General features: G+C 41.1%; 1 long non-coding RNA gene across 3 annotated transcripts in view; it reads left to right on the plus strand.

The window, feature by feature from the left end:
- Positions 1 to 13,204, plus strand: part of LOC306645013 — a 53,873-nt gene that overhangs the window by 1,615 nt on the left and 39,054 nt on the right. For all 3 annotated transcript variants that reach the window (XR_013759498.1, XR_013759499.1, XR_013759500.1), the window contains exons 2-6: positions 627 to 738; positions 2,351 to 2,474; positions 4,943 to 5,206; positions 11,174 to 11,299; positions 12,049 to 12,836. This is a non-coding gene — a long non-coding RNA (uncharacterized lncRNA). The remainder of the gene's footprint in view (positions 1 to 626; positions 739 to 2,350; positions 2,475 to 4,942; positions 5,207 to 11,173; positions 11,300 to 12,048; positions 12,837 to 13,204) is intronic.

Raw genomic sequence — 13,204 nt, forward strand, 5'->3', positions numbered from 1 at the left:
TTATGCAGGCATAAAGAATAATAAAATTATGGCATTTGCAGGCAAATGGATGAAATTGGAGAATATCATGCTAAGTGAGATAAGCCAATCTCAAAAAACCAAAGGATGAACAATCTTGCTGATAAGCCGATGATGACACATAATGGGTGGTGGGGGGGCAAGAATGGAGGAAGGAGGGACTGCGTAGAGGGAAAAGAGGGGTGGGAGGGGTCGGGGGGAAAGAAAAAATAACAGAATGAATCAAACACCATTACCCTATGTAAATGTATGATTACACAAATGGTATGCCTCTACTTCATGTACAAACAGAGAAACAAGTTGTATCCCATTTGTTTACAATAAAAATTAAATTTAAAAAAAGAATGGAGGAAGAAGAGGCAGATGGTGATGAAGACTGGAGAGTGAGTGACTTTGGAGGCCAAAGCTGGGGTAGTCAGAACTGTGACTAAAAGATTCAACCTGCCAAAAGATGCAGCTATTTTTATTTTTGGTGCTGGGGATTAGAACCCAGAGTCTTGTGCATGGGAGGTGAGCACTCTACCAACTGAGCTATAGCCCCAGCCCCTAGGTACACCTATTCTTGTTACAATAATGACAATCACCATAGCTATCTTTTCTCTTTTAAGGCTCTGTGGTGCACCTAGTTCCTTTTCTACATGATCTTCAGTCTTGGTACCTCTCTGAGGAAAGGCTTGTTACTCCTATTTTATGCACAGAAATAATTCGGGTTCAAAGAAGGTAAATAACTTGTCTGGAGTCACAGAACAGTTATGAGCCGACTATGTCTTGCTCCAAGTCATTGGTCTAAAGCAGACCTGTTTACGTGTTAGTGAACACAGACAGTATAGATCGGTCTTTTCCCTGTCTCCCTCTCTGCAGTTTATAACCTTGGACATTCAACCTGCATTAATCAGAGAGGAATGACTTGCGTCGGCAGACCTAGGTGTCCCTGGTCATGCTGGGTGTAGTTTCACGTGAACAGCAGACTGGCTAGGCACGTCAGAGGAGCATGAGGACACCTGGCCCTGAGCAGTACCATCCTGCCTGCTGCTGCTCCTCTGGCATCAGCATTTGCCCACCTCCAGGGCTTGATGTGCTGCTGAAACTCAAAGTTCAGGAAAGCCAAGCTAAGGGTTTACTGGACCTTAGAAAGACAAGGACCCCAAGCAGAACAGATTATTTATTTTGGTTTTTTTTTTTTTTTTTTTGGTTGAAGTTGTTATTTTAAAAAACCTTCTAACCCTGTGAAGTGTTCAAAATTGAAATACCATGGGACTTGGAGTCTGTGAAACATGGGGGAATTTCTCAATCTTTTCTGTCTTTTTTTACAACACTGGGGGTTGAACCCAGGGCCTCCTGCATGGTAGGTAAGTGTTCTGCCATTGAGCTACATCCCCAGCCAAGTCCTCACCTTTTTGGTCCATTGTTTCACCGTCTGTTAAATGGGCTAGTAATGCCTCCACCAGAAATGAATTGTGAAGCATGAACATTAGTGGTCTAACATAGGGTGAATTTTCATGAAATAGGTAAATATGAACACACCTCTGATTCAGAGATCTCCAATTATTGATTATTTTAAGAGGCAGTACATTGATGTCATTCATAATCATTACTGTCAGTACCTCCCACAACTGCCAAATTATTCTCCACTCTCTGCCCCATTCCCCATTCTAAGTACTTCTAGTTTGAATGTGATACAGAAACCAATCATCAGGCCATAGAGTTAAATGTATTCAGGCACACAGCACAAGGTGTGAGATGAGCGACAAACTTGTTTATGTAAGTAAATTTTATGTATCATAGAGTTATATTCACTATAGGATTAATGAAATTGTGAGAAAGAACTTTCATAAAAAGAAGCCCACACCTACACAATGTAACTTGAAGAATCATGGCTGGAATTTTAAAATATCTCCCCCAATCCGTGATATAGATATTTTCTTGTTAAATTGCACTCTGATTCAGTGGTTGGGATGGTTTCATAACTCTGAAATCAGCCGTCATGATTTTGATTATGGAGATAGGGCTAGTGTTATCTCAGCATAGTTGACAAAATCTTTACTGAACTTCTATGTGTAGTGTTGTGGTAGTTGTGGAGACTTTTGTAGAGGATATATTTTGTGAAGAATATAAAATGAGTAAAAGTGACTGAATCTTAGAACACTTCACAGCATCAGGTCCTGAAAGACAGCGTTGAGGTCAGGAATTAAATCACACCAAACCAATGAGTATGAAAAGTAGTAAAAGGTGGTCGTGGTGGTGGCTGTGGTTGTTCTTCTTACTGCAGTGTTCGTGGATGACTCTGACATAACACAAAAGAAAAGACCTAATAAAAGCCTACCTACTTCAGATGTTTACACAGCCAATGCATGCTTCATACCAATTGCTTCAACTCACCTGTTGAATGCCAGAGGGAAGGTCCAGCGATGCTTCACCACTGTCTGCTCAACTTCCAGTCCCATGTCTGGAATACAGTAAGTTACCAATCATTTTTTTTTGAATAAATGAATTAATTAATATATTAATGCATTAATATAAATCTCAAAAAAGCCCAGAGTAACTGACTTATAATTAGTATCCCTGTAATATTTGTAATCATTGACAAGTAGAATATAACCTTTGCTTTCTTCTAAAAACATCCTAGGGCTTGAAAGCTTTCCTGTCATTATTCATTTGTAATTTCATGGGAATCCAGGTTGCATCTCCCCTGCAATGTTACACAAGAACCATAGTTCTCCACTCCTCAAAATACTGTGCTAAAATACACATGAGATAAAATGTACCATCTTAATCACTTTTAAGTGTCCAGTTCAGTATCATTGAGTGTATGTACTTTGTTCTACCATCAATCTCCAGAACCTGTACAAAACTGAAGCTCTCTACCCATTAAACAACTCTCCATTCCACTCTGCACAGAGATTCTGGAAACCGCCATTCTATTTTTCCGATTCTATGGGTCTGGCTACTCTAGGTACTTCATAAAATCATAGTTGTGTGTTTGCAACCAGCTTATTTCACTTAGTATAATGTCCTCGAGTTTCGTGCATGTTGTAGCGTATGTCAGAATTCCTTCCTTTTAAAGACTGAATAATATTCCCTGTTGTATGTGTGCCACATTTTGTCCATCCATTCAACAGTCAATGGACCCTTGGGCTGCTTCCATCTTTTGTCTATTGTGAATAATGATATCATGAACATGAATGTAAAAATTTCTTTTAAAACTCTGCTTTCAATTATTTTACTAGTGTATCAGCCTCATTAAACTAGAGCCACGTACTACACGATTCACTCATTTTTAAAGGCTCAGAATTGGAGTGTATCGTCTTAAGGCACCATAATGAAGCTCAGGGCAACATGGGAATAAAAGAGTCAGTACATTTCTTCATGTCAAATTTTCAAACACTCTTCATTGCTAGAAAATCTGAACTCTATGCATTCTATGACTAGAGTGGCTGTGTAAATTCATTATTCAATGTAAGTGAATGTGAGAGTATTCATATTCTAGGAATTAGAAATATCACCTCCTTTGATACTAGAGGGTAAAACTGAAGCTTGAAATGGAGAAAGAACTTTGACGAAAAGGGACCACATCTACACAATGCAACTGGAAGGATCATGGCTGGACCCTAAAATTATCTTTTTCAATCTGTGATTTGTGTGTTTCCTTGTTTACTCTAACCTGCTTTGGTGTTTGGAATGTTTTCAAGACTCTGAAATCAGGAGTCATTATTCATCAAGAATTCATTCATCAAGAATTTGAGGTTTTCCTTAACTGAGGAAATAAGTAGATGAAGTTAGGATGCTGCGGAAGCAGACTCATTAGGAAACAATTTTAGAATTACTGAGGGACCGGTATTTATGTGACGGGAAATAATTACACTGTGGTCCTCAGAGGCCACCAATCCCCATGTTCCCACGTCCCCTCACATTGAGTTATTTACCATCTCCTCAGTGTTTTCTCTTTGCCTTTTGCTCAATCATCTCAAAGTCCAATTTTCCCCTCACTATCTAATCTGGTTGTTGGTTACTTATGTCATTTATAAGCCCCAGTCTAATATTTCTTTCACTGTTCCTTATCTCTGTGGTAAAGCTGTTGGCCTTTAGGTGGAAAAGCACTGTGTGCAAGAGGAAAAATCTCCAGATGAGGAAACACGAGGTCTGGGTGCTGGATCCAGTCCTGCTCCTGACCACAGACCCGGCGGAAGCCCCTCCTCCCAGCTCCCTTCTGTGCTATGTACAGTGGGCCCAGCTCTCCTGTGTTGCTGCATTGCTCAAACGATAGCATCTGAACCAGTGCTTTGAAATCTAAGAATCCCTACATTATTGTAAAGACACTTCATGTTACTTCACAGAAATAGACATTCCACTGCTCCTGCGGCATGTATGGCAGACACACACACACACAGAGTTTCAGAATCCAGAAACAAGATTCTGGTCCTAACTCTACCCTTCATAACTAGATGGCATTGCTCATGAGGGGGATTGCCATTTGTTGAGCACCTCCTCCTTACAGGGCACTTCCCAAACAATGCACCACTAATCCCCATTCATCAGCAGCCTAGGCATTGTTTTGGAGAGGAGGGCAATGATCTGATATCTTGCCCAAAGTCATGCCATTAGAAAGCAGGGCAGGGACTGAAACACAGGTCTATGAGTATAAGGTTCTCCACAAGCTTTGAGCTTCTTATCTATGTGAAGGAAGGGTTTCTTCAGGCTGTGATAGTCTATATTTTCCCCTAAAATGGCATGTTTTTGAAACATAGTTGTCCTGGAACAAAGGAAATATTTTATGATAAATCCACAAGAAACTTCAACTGTAAAATATTTTCTTTTAGAAAAATTGGATTATGTACTGACTCTTACTTAGAGATCTTCAAAATGTTGGCATGCATGAAAGACAGGAAGGTTCTAGCCCCCTGCCTCATTTCCCCTTATTTTTCAGGTTGGCTTCATCCCACTTCAGCACTCTTCAGGAATGAGGAGGGCTGACTGGAATTGATCCAGAACTGGTAAATTGGGTGAAGGCTCAGACTGCCCAGGGGCCAGTAGCTTAAGCAGGTGGTAGACCAGTCAACTGGCAATGGCCACCTTAGTGCCACCTTCTCTCCCATTAAATAAAGAACAGGGCTGCTCAGCCTCCCCGGCAATTAATTCAGTCATCTACAAATTCACCTCTTTCTTGACGGTCCACCCATATATTTTCTTGGTAAGTAAGTTATAACAGTCATTAAGAATTTGGACTTTAAGGTCAGATAGACCTTCAAATTCCAGTTCTGAGCCTTCTTGCTATGATACTTTGGGAAAATTCTGTAATTTTTTCTGAGCCTGATTAGTAAAAGGATGATAGTAAAAGTTACCTCACATCATTGTTAGAGGATTGGGTTGAATAACGAATCAGGGTTAAGGATAATGTTGGCCAGAGGTAAGGACTGTGAAAACAACAGGTGTCGCCCATTGTCATCATTCTGTCTCTCCACATTCTCCAAGTTCCCTTCTCCTTCTTTGTCACCAAGGAGGAGTCATTTAAAAGTACCACATTATCTCCTGTATCCTTCATCCAGAATCTTCCCATCTCACTTCTACCTACAAGATATTTCTCCCTGTAATATATAGAAAAATAAAGCTGAACCTGGAGTCCATCCCAAAGTTGTATACACACACACCCATGAAGAGGTATCCCCTTTTGAAGGGTATACAATTGATACACGAAAGGCCACAGAGACCAGTGGAAGCAGGTCTGCGAGGAATAAAGACAATGGCAGTTTTACTTATGGAAATGTATTAAAGGGGAATGAGGGAAGGAATGCCGAGATAAGGCCATGTACCCATGCCTCTGAGTCAGGAGCAGATTGAGTGGCAGGGAGGGCCAGCCTGCCAGGCAGGCCGACAGGTTCACCTCACTAGCCCCTGTGTCACATCGTTCAAGGTGCGTGGCAGGACTGCGTGGAGACAGCATGTCCTCTGTGGCACACCAACCCCCAGGCAGGGTAACACCCGCCTTGGGCTGCCACATGGTGGTGTAAGTAAGATTCTGAAACAAGTTATCTCCCTGGCCGGGAGCCCAGGGTGCTTTGCTTCCAACTACTGACCTCCCAGCAGGAGGCTGCATGCAGAATGCTCATGATCAAGTGGCAGAAGACCTGGTGGGGAAGGTGGGGTGGGAAAGGAGGGAGGAGTTATTCTCTTTTAATCTGTTTCCTACCCTGGTCCTGCCCTCTTCTGCTACTCTCTTTTGCGGCTCTTCTTTGAGTCAGTTACCAAGGGAGAATAGAGTTCCTTTGATTCCAGGGAGGAATGTAAAAAGCTGTCACTTTTAAAAGTGGGAAGAGGGCTGTAATCCCAGGCACTTGGGAGTCTGAGGCAGGGGGATCAAAAGTTTGAGATGAGCTTCCGCAACTTGTCTCAAAACAACAACAGCAACAACAACAACAATCCAACAATAACAACAACAACAAAATATGTAGCTCAGTATTCAGTGGTAGCTCAGTGGGGATATCCAGTGCTGATTAAAAAAAAAAAAAAATAGCAGGAGGTGGGGGATAAAAAGGCAAACGGTTCTTGAAGGATAATTCTATTTTGGAGGCTTCTCTTATTAGAGCTTTCACTGTGTGAAAGCAAATTTGCCAGTCAGTTTTCAGTGTCCTCTCCCCTCCTCCAACTCCCTTTCTCAGAGGCTTCTTCCTCAAGAAGCCCATTTCCCCTTGTCCTCCCTGAGGGAAGCTGTGAGGGAGGCTACCTGCACGAGCCCTGGTCCCATTGACACAGGTCTGGCAGAGAAGAGAATGAATGATCACAATTAAGTACATATTTCAGAGCTAGCTGGACTCTCCTTGCCCTTTTAGATCCAGATAAGATTGGTTTGAACCTCCATCCTGGGACCTACAGAAAGTCCAGTACCTTCCCCCAATTTGGGGAAAACTTCCAGTGGCGGGTGTTATGTTATTGAGATCACTCTGGCTCAGAGCTTCTCATTTCGCCCAATCAGTTGAGTCAAATTCATGGGTCATCACTCAGCCCCAGCACACCTACCCTGTCCTTGCCATAATGGGAACCTCGATCGCTTCATTTGATTTCTAATAAAAAAGCAAGAAAAAATATGCAATTTCATTTGCACAAAGCCTTTGTGTGGACATAAATGTTTTCAGAGAGGAGAAAGTATTACAGGGTGACAATAAAGTAATTTAAAACTGATCATTAGTCATCTACATCCCTAGTCCTTTGTTCTGTCTACTGCTGCAAATTCGACTTCTCTTCCCTTTCCTTGCGTCTCTCTTCCTCCCCTCTTCCCTTGCAGATTTCCTTTATAGATCTGAATTGCTTTTTCTCTACTAGGAGGGACATCCCAGCTCCTCTCAACCTTGAATCTCCAATCACAGCAACACAGAAGCCTTGAGATTTCCTTTCACACATCCCACCAGCCTTAAAGGCACCTCTGGTGTTACAGCACAATTTTGGTTTTTCTTTTAAGCATATCCCAAGGTTGTATGGGGAAGACCACAGGAGACGCAGGGAGAGCTCTGTAAGTTTGTAAGTGAGTTCAAAGGAAAGGTGGTCTCAGAGACCGTTAGGAAGAACCAAAGCGAGGAATCTGTGGACAGAGTTGGGAGTGTGCTGCTTCCTGCTCTGAAATAGAACTTGCAGGTGTGTGTGGCTGGGCTGGGCGGGGGTGGGGATGGAGGATGGAGGTGGATTAGAACTGTGGTGAGGAGAAGTCTTTTTCCTCCTTAGCCATTTTGCTCTGTGACTGGGGTTGAAATAGAACCAGGCAACACCAGAGAAGAATTAACAATAGACAGGCATTCCTTTATACCCAGACGATGTAATTTCATTTTCTTGAGTTAGACACGACCAGAAGTTAAAGGTAACTTGCAGGGGCAGTGAAAATGTGGGGCTCTGGTTCCAAAAGAAGAAAGGTAGTAAAATTATGTGGGTTCAGTGGCACTCGCCTGTATCATAGTGACCTGGGAGGCTGAGGCGGGAGAATCACAAGTTTGAAGCCAGCCTCAGCAACTCAAGGAAACCGTGTCTCCTAATAAAAAATAAAAAGGACTGGGGTTGTGACTCAGTGGTAGAGATCCCCTGGATTCAATCTCCAGTACCACAAAGAAAAAGTAGTAAAATATAAAGTTTTTTTTTTCTTCCACAGTCTCACTTTTGATTTCTCATGGTACTTTTTATTGATGTTTAATGTTAAGAAAACGTAAAATTTGAATCATTAGTATGAATTTTTGCCACTCATCTTTACATCGCGTTATGCCAATTTTGAATACAAATACAGGAACATTTAACCTGTGTGTGGGATCACAAAAACGACTCATTTTATGTTTTGTAGTTCCCACACGCATATGTATTTCATTCTTACCAGGCACATAGAAACGCTGCACAAAACTCAACAGCTTTATTTTACTTCTTGATAACATGTGTTCTCTCACGCGCTCTATCTTCTACTTAGTAAAGTACTAAGAGGAACAGGAAGTGCAGGCTGCTTTGCTTTATCTCCCCCCCCCCCCCCCCCAATGTCATCCTTTTCAAGTTAGGTGGCTAATACAAGAAAGTGACACAAAGAAGAAAAGACGTGAAGCATCCCTGTGGTGCTGATGGTTGTTCATGTTCTTAACAGCATGGTTTCTTCCTGGAGCAGAAGCAAGCTCTGGTTTGAATGGAAAGCTTGGCCTTTGCAGATGGTATTCTCCCTGCTGTCCCTTCCTTGAGACTCTCCTGCACTCCCATGCATCAAGGGTCTTCTGCAAGTCTGTGCTCACAGAGCAGAGTCAACACAGGGTGTAAACACACATGCTGTTTTCCATTGTCCCTTTGGATTTTACTTATAACACAAGCTCAAATGTTAAAATCACTAAGACTTTCAAGATGGCAATAGCAATCCTTGAACCCTCCTGATTGTGAGGCCCTATGTCAAGCACCCATAAAGCCAGCAGAAAGCAGCACCCCAGACTGCCTGCCTACTGCGTGTTTCATGAGGTCGAAATACATTCCTATCTAAAGATGTTGTATTTTGGGGCCTTTGTTACATTTTGCTTCCTGACTGATGTCAACACTTTTCCTTCGCAAAACACATTGCCAGATCGCATAAACAAGAGAAATATCTTTCTATTTAATTAACACTCCCATCAGCTGGGTATGACTATGTATGTTTTGAAGTTCTCACATGCATATGTATGAAATATGCATATGAAATATATATGCAAGGGGGAACTACAAAACATACATACCCTTGCTGTTGTCTCCATTGTGATGTTTCACTAGCACCTCTAACTTAAAATGCCCCAACTCATTTCCCCTCCTATATCAAATGTAGATGCAAAACAACGAACAGTTAATTATCTTTAAACATGTACCAAACATTTTATATTCTTATCTACTAGTTATATCATATTCACTACCATTTTCCAGATGAGGAAATGGAAGCTTAGAGAGTGTAAGCTGAAACATGATCACTGTATTTATGACCCCAAAGTCTATGTGATTAATCCCTTCTCTTTCCTCATCCTTTTTAGGATTGCAAGATAATTCCTAAAACAATGGCTGTGAAATGATTGTGAAAAGAAAGGTCTTTCTTTGATCTTGCAGCAAAGCAGTGTCTCCAATAAATCCAGAACCCTGGTGTCCTATCAGATCACTTTGGTATATGATCTCTACCATTGCCAACAGATATCCTAAAAACTAGTGTGTTCAGCCCAGAAGAGTTTCTTAGAGAAGCAGCGGTCCTTTATCCCTTAGTGACCTCTTGTGGCAAACGGACTACCTGCTGTGAACCAACTTCCAGAGGATAAACAGTTTATCAATCACTGTTATGCCCAACCCTGGACCACAAAACGGCTTCAGGGGAATTTGGCTAGGAAGTGGGATATGTGGTCTCACACACACACTGACGTGCCTGGAAACAGGCTTAGAGGAGGCCATCACTCATCATTCCAGAGTGAGCCAAGAATACATGTAAAAGTGTCACGTTTTCTGTTTCTTGGACTTGTCTTTGTATCTTTCCCCTCTTCCTTCTCCTCTCTTCATTTAGGTGAGGAGAGAATGCTGTATTGAAGCATAAATCAGACTGGAGAATTAAATAGTATTATAACAAGCCGAGGGACACAGCCATGTGTACAAGGATGTTAACTACAGTGTTGATTTTAACAGAATAAAACTTTCAAATATAAATATCAGTAGAAGCTTTTAAGTGATTGTATTAGCATGTACACAATGTAATACTATAAAGGTATAAAATGTGTATATAATGGGGACAGGAGAGTTGAGGTAAAAAACCAAATTAGCTGTGTAGCTCAATGATAGAGCACCTGCCTGGCATATGTGAAGCCCTGGGTTCCATTCCCAGCACCATGAAAGCAAAAAACCAAACAAAGAAACCACATTACACATTTTATCTGTTTGTTTTGTTTTGTTTGGGTGAATTTCCATGCAAACAGAAGAGAAAATCACCAAAATGTCAGCGTGGTAGTTATCTCTAAGTGGTGGTATCAAAGATTTAACATTTTTTCTCTGTATTTTTATGTTTCAGTGGTTCTCGGTGCCTTTAAAGTCTGTTATGCACCTGAATGCTAGACAATTAAGTCAGAATTGTTCAGGGGGAGGCTTGGATGTTGGTAAAAATTCCTCCTGACGATTGTAATGTGCAATCAGTTTTGAGAACTAGTATTATTTTGTTTGGCTTTACAATCAGTGTTCATTTTTACAAGTCAGGAAACCAGACAAAGTTATCTCAATTTACCAATTTATTGTGCAATGTGCATGTGTATATATAGGCAGTTGCAAACAAACAAAAACTGAAGCTAGCAAAAGAATCCAAAGGAAAACAAAGTGACCTAACTCATCATGGACTCTGAAGTCAGGAAAACCTGGTTTTGTTTCATTGTTCTAATTCCTCCTGGCTGTTAATGGGAGCAACTTCATCTGTTTGAGAGTCAGCTTCTTCTTTAATTAAGGCAGGCAGAGATATCTGTCCCATAGAAGGGTGAGAATTACATATCGAATGTGCTTAAGTTGTTAGTTATAAGAAGGATGGAGGAGAGAATAGAAAAGAAGGCAGGTGAAATAAATGAGCATTGCAAGATAAAGCATGACCATCCAGCAGTTTAGTATTTTTTGTTTTGTTTGTTTTTGTTTTTATTTCCCATGGATGTTTTCATTCTTATAACAAACATAGTGCTGAGGGCGTACCATCCACCAGGAGCCATTACAATGGATGGAGAAGATCTAAGGGCAGTCTTGTTACCCTCAAGGACATCATTCGTGTAAAGGAAGGATGGGCTGAGATACATTGTTCAATGTGGTAAGTGCCCTAAGAAAGAGGCGCCTAAGGCAGCCAGGAGGCTGCATCTGGTGCCTCCTCTGGGGAAAGGCTGACACACCTATTAAACACACCCGCAGCATCTGGGGAAGCGCTGCCTCGCACTCTGTGCTCTAGGGGGCGCTCAAGGCTTTCTCCTCTGACCCCCTGGAAGGAATCTATTTCCAAAGGGTAAAGGTAACAAAAGTCAGAGCTAGCCTAGGATAAATGCTTCCCACACTCGGAGACTTCTTTTAGGTGTTTCCTTTTGAATTGTTTCCCTCGTTCCTTCCACACAGCTGGCACTGTAGGAGAATTTTGGGATCTCCCTCCTACTTGAAAAAATTGCTCTCTCCACTTAAAGGACTGGACAAAAATGAGAGTGACGCCTCATGGGCAGAAAAGGGATGCAAGTAGTGTAGTTATTCTAGCCTACCTCAGGAGGATGGATGACATAATGATTTGGGTGGTTTTTGTTTGTTTGTTTGTTTGTTTGTTTTTTGCAATAATTTGTCATCTGAGTGATGGTGTTTGCCAAGGCACTGAAAGAAGGTGGCAGATAACAAAAATCATTATGGAGGTACTTCGAAAAACCAAAATCAGAAACTCATATGATCCAACTGCACTATTCCTTGATATTTATTTAAAAAAATACAAGTCAGAATACTTTAGAGATAACATGTATACCCATATTTATCATAGCACGATTCATAATAACCAGGTTATGGATCAGTCTATGTGTCCATCAACAGATAACTGAATAAAGAAAATGTGGTATATATACAAAATGGATCAGTCGTGAAGAAGAATATTGTGTCATTTACAGGAAAATGAATGGAATTAGAGAGCATCATGTTAAGTGAAGTGAGCCAGATTCAAAAAGGGAAGTGTCATGTTTTTCTCTCATATGTGGGCTCTAGTAGGGGAAATGAAAGGACATCATGAAAGTAGATGGGAGACCAACAGCAGAGAAGAAGGGAAGAGGGGGAGAGAGGAGGGGAGGGGGAGAGGAGGCATTGGGTAGTTAAACTGATCAAATTATATTATATGCTTGTACCAGTATGCCAATAATGAAGCCCACCATTCTGTGTAATTAATTTGCACCAATAAAAAAAGAACTATAGCCAAGAGTGCGCGCGCGCACACACACACACACACACACACACACACATATATTCTTCTTTTTTTTTTGGTAGTGAGGATTTAACCCAGGGGCTTTCTTTAGAACATGAAAAAACAGGTCATTCTAATGAATGAGGTGGAGATAATAACTGTAATAAGTAGGGCTATGCATGTGATTCTCTTGGCAGAGAGTGGAATGAAGATGTAGATGAAGTGAATGTCATTATGTGCCACATATTTTGTATATGTCTGTTCATTAACGCAAGTGAATCCTCACAATATATTTTCCTTCCCAGTATTTCCCATTTTATTCATAGAAGCCAGCCTACTTCACAATTCTTAAAATTTGGGATAGTTGTGAAGTCATTGCCTGTAAGGGAATATTCCCACCACAGATGGGGTCCATTCTTGACAATTGGTAAGTAGATAAGCCTAAGTTTGGCCTTGTGATGACCATTATTTATCAAACCCTCATCTCCAATCAAGTATGAGTAAAGAGGGAAAAACTGTATTTGTGTGATTTGGAAATTCCATGTGGTTGACAATTTTGTGTATTTTATTTACTTATTTTTTAAATGAATAGTTAAGGGCTGGGTCAATAGCTCAGTGATAGAGTGCTTAGCGTGTACAAGGCCCTGGGTTCAATCCCCAGGAGCACAATAAACAATAACTAAAAATAAATTAATTAATGGTTAAAGTTACATGTATTTGTCAAGTAAAGCGAACAAACAAACAAACAAACAGAAAGATGTTGGCAAGACAGAGTTCAGAAACTTGTTACCCAGA

This window comes from Sciurus vulgaris (genome assembly GCF_902686455.1).
Source record: "Sciurus vulgaris genome assembly, chromosome: 15".
Classification (NCBI taxonomy): domain Eukaryota; kingdom Metazoa; phylum Chordata; class Mammalia; order Rodentia; family Sciuridae; genus Sciurus; species Sciurus vulgaris.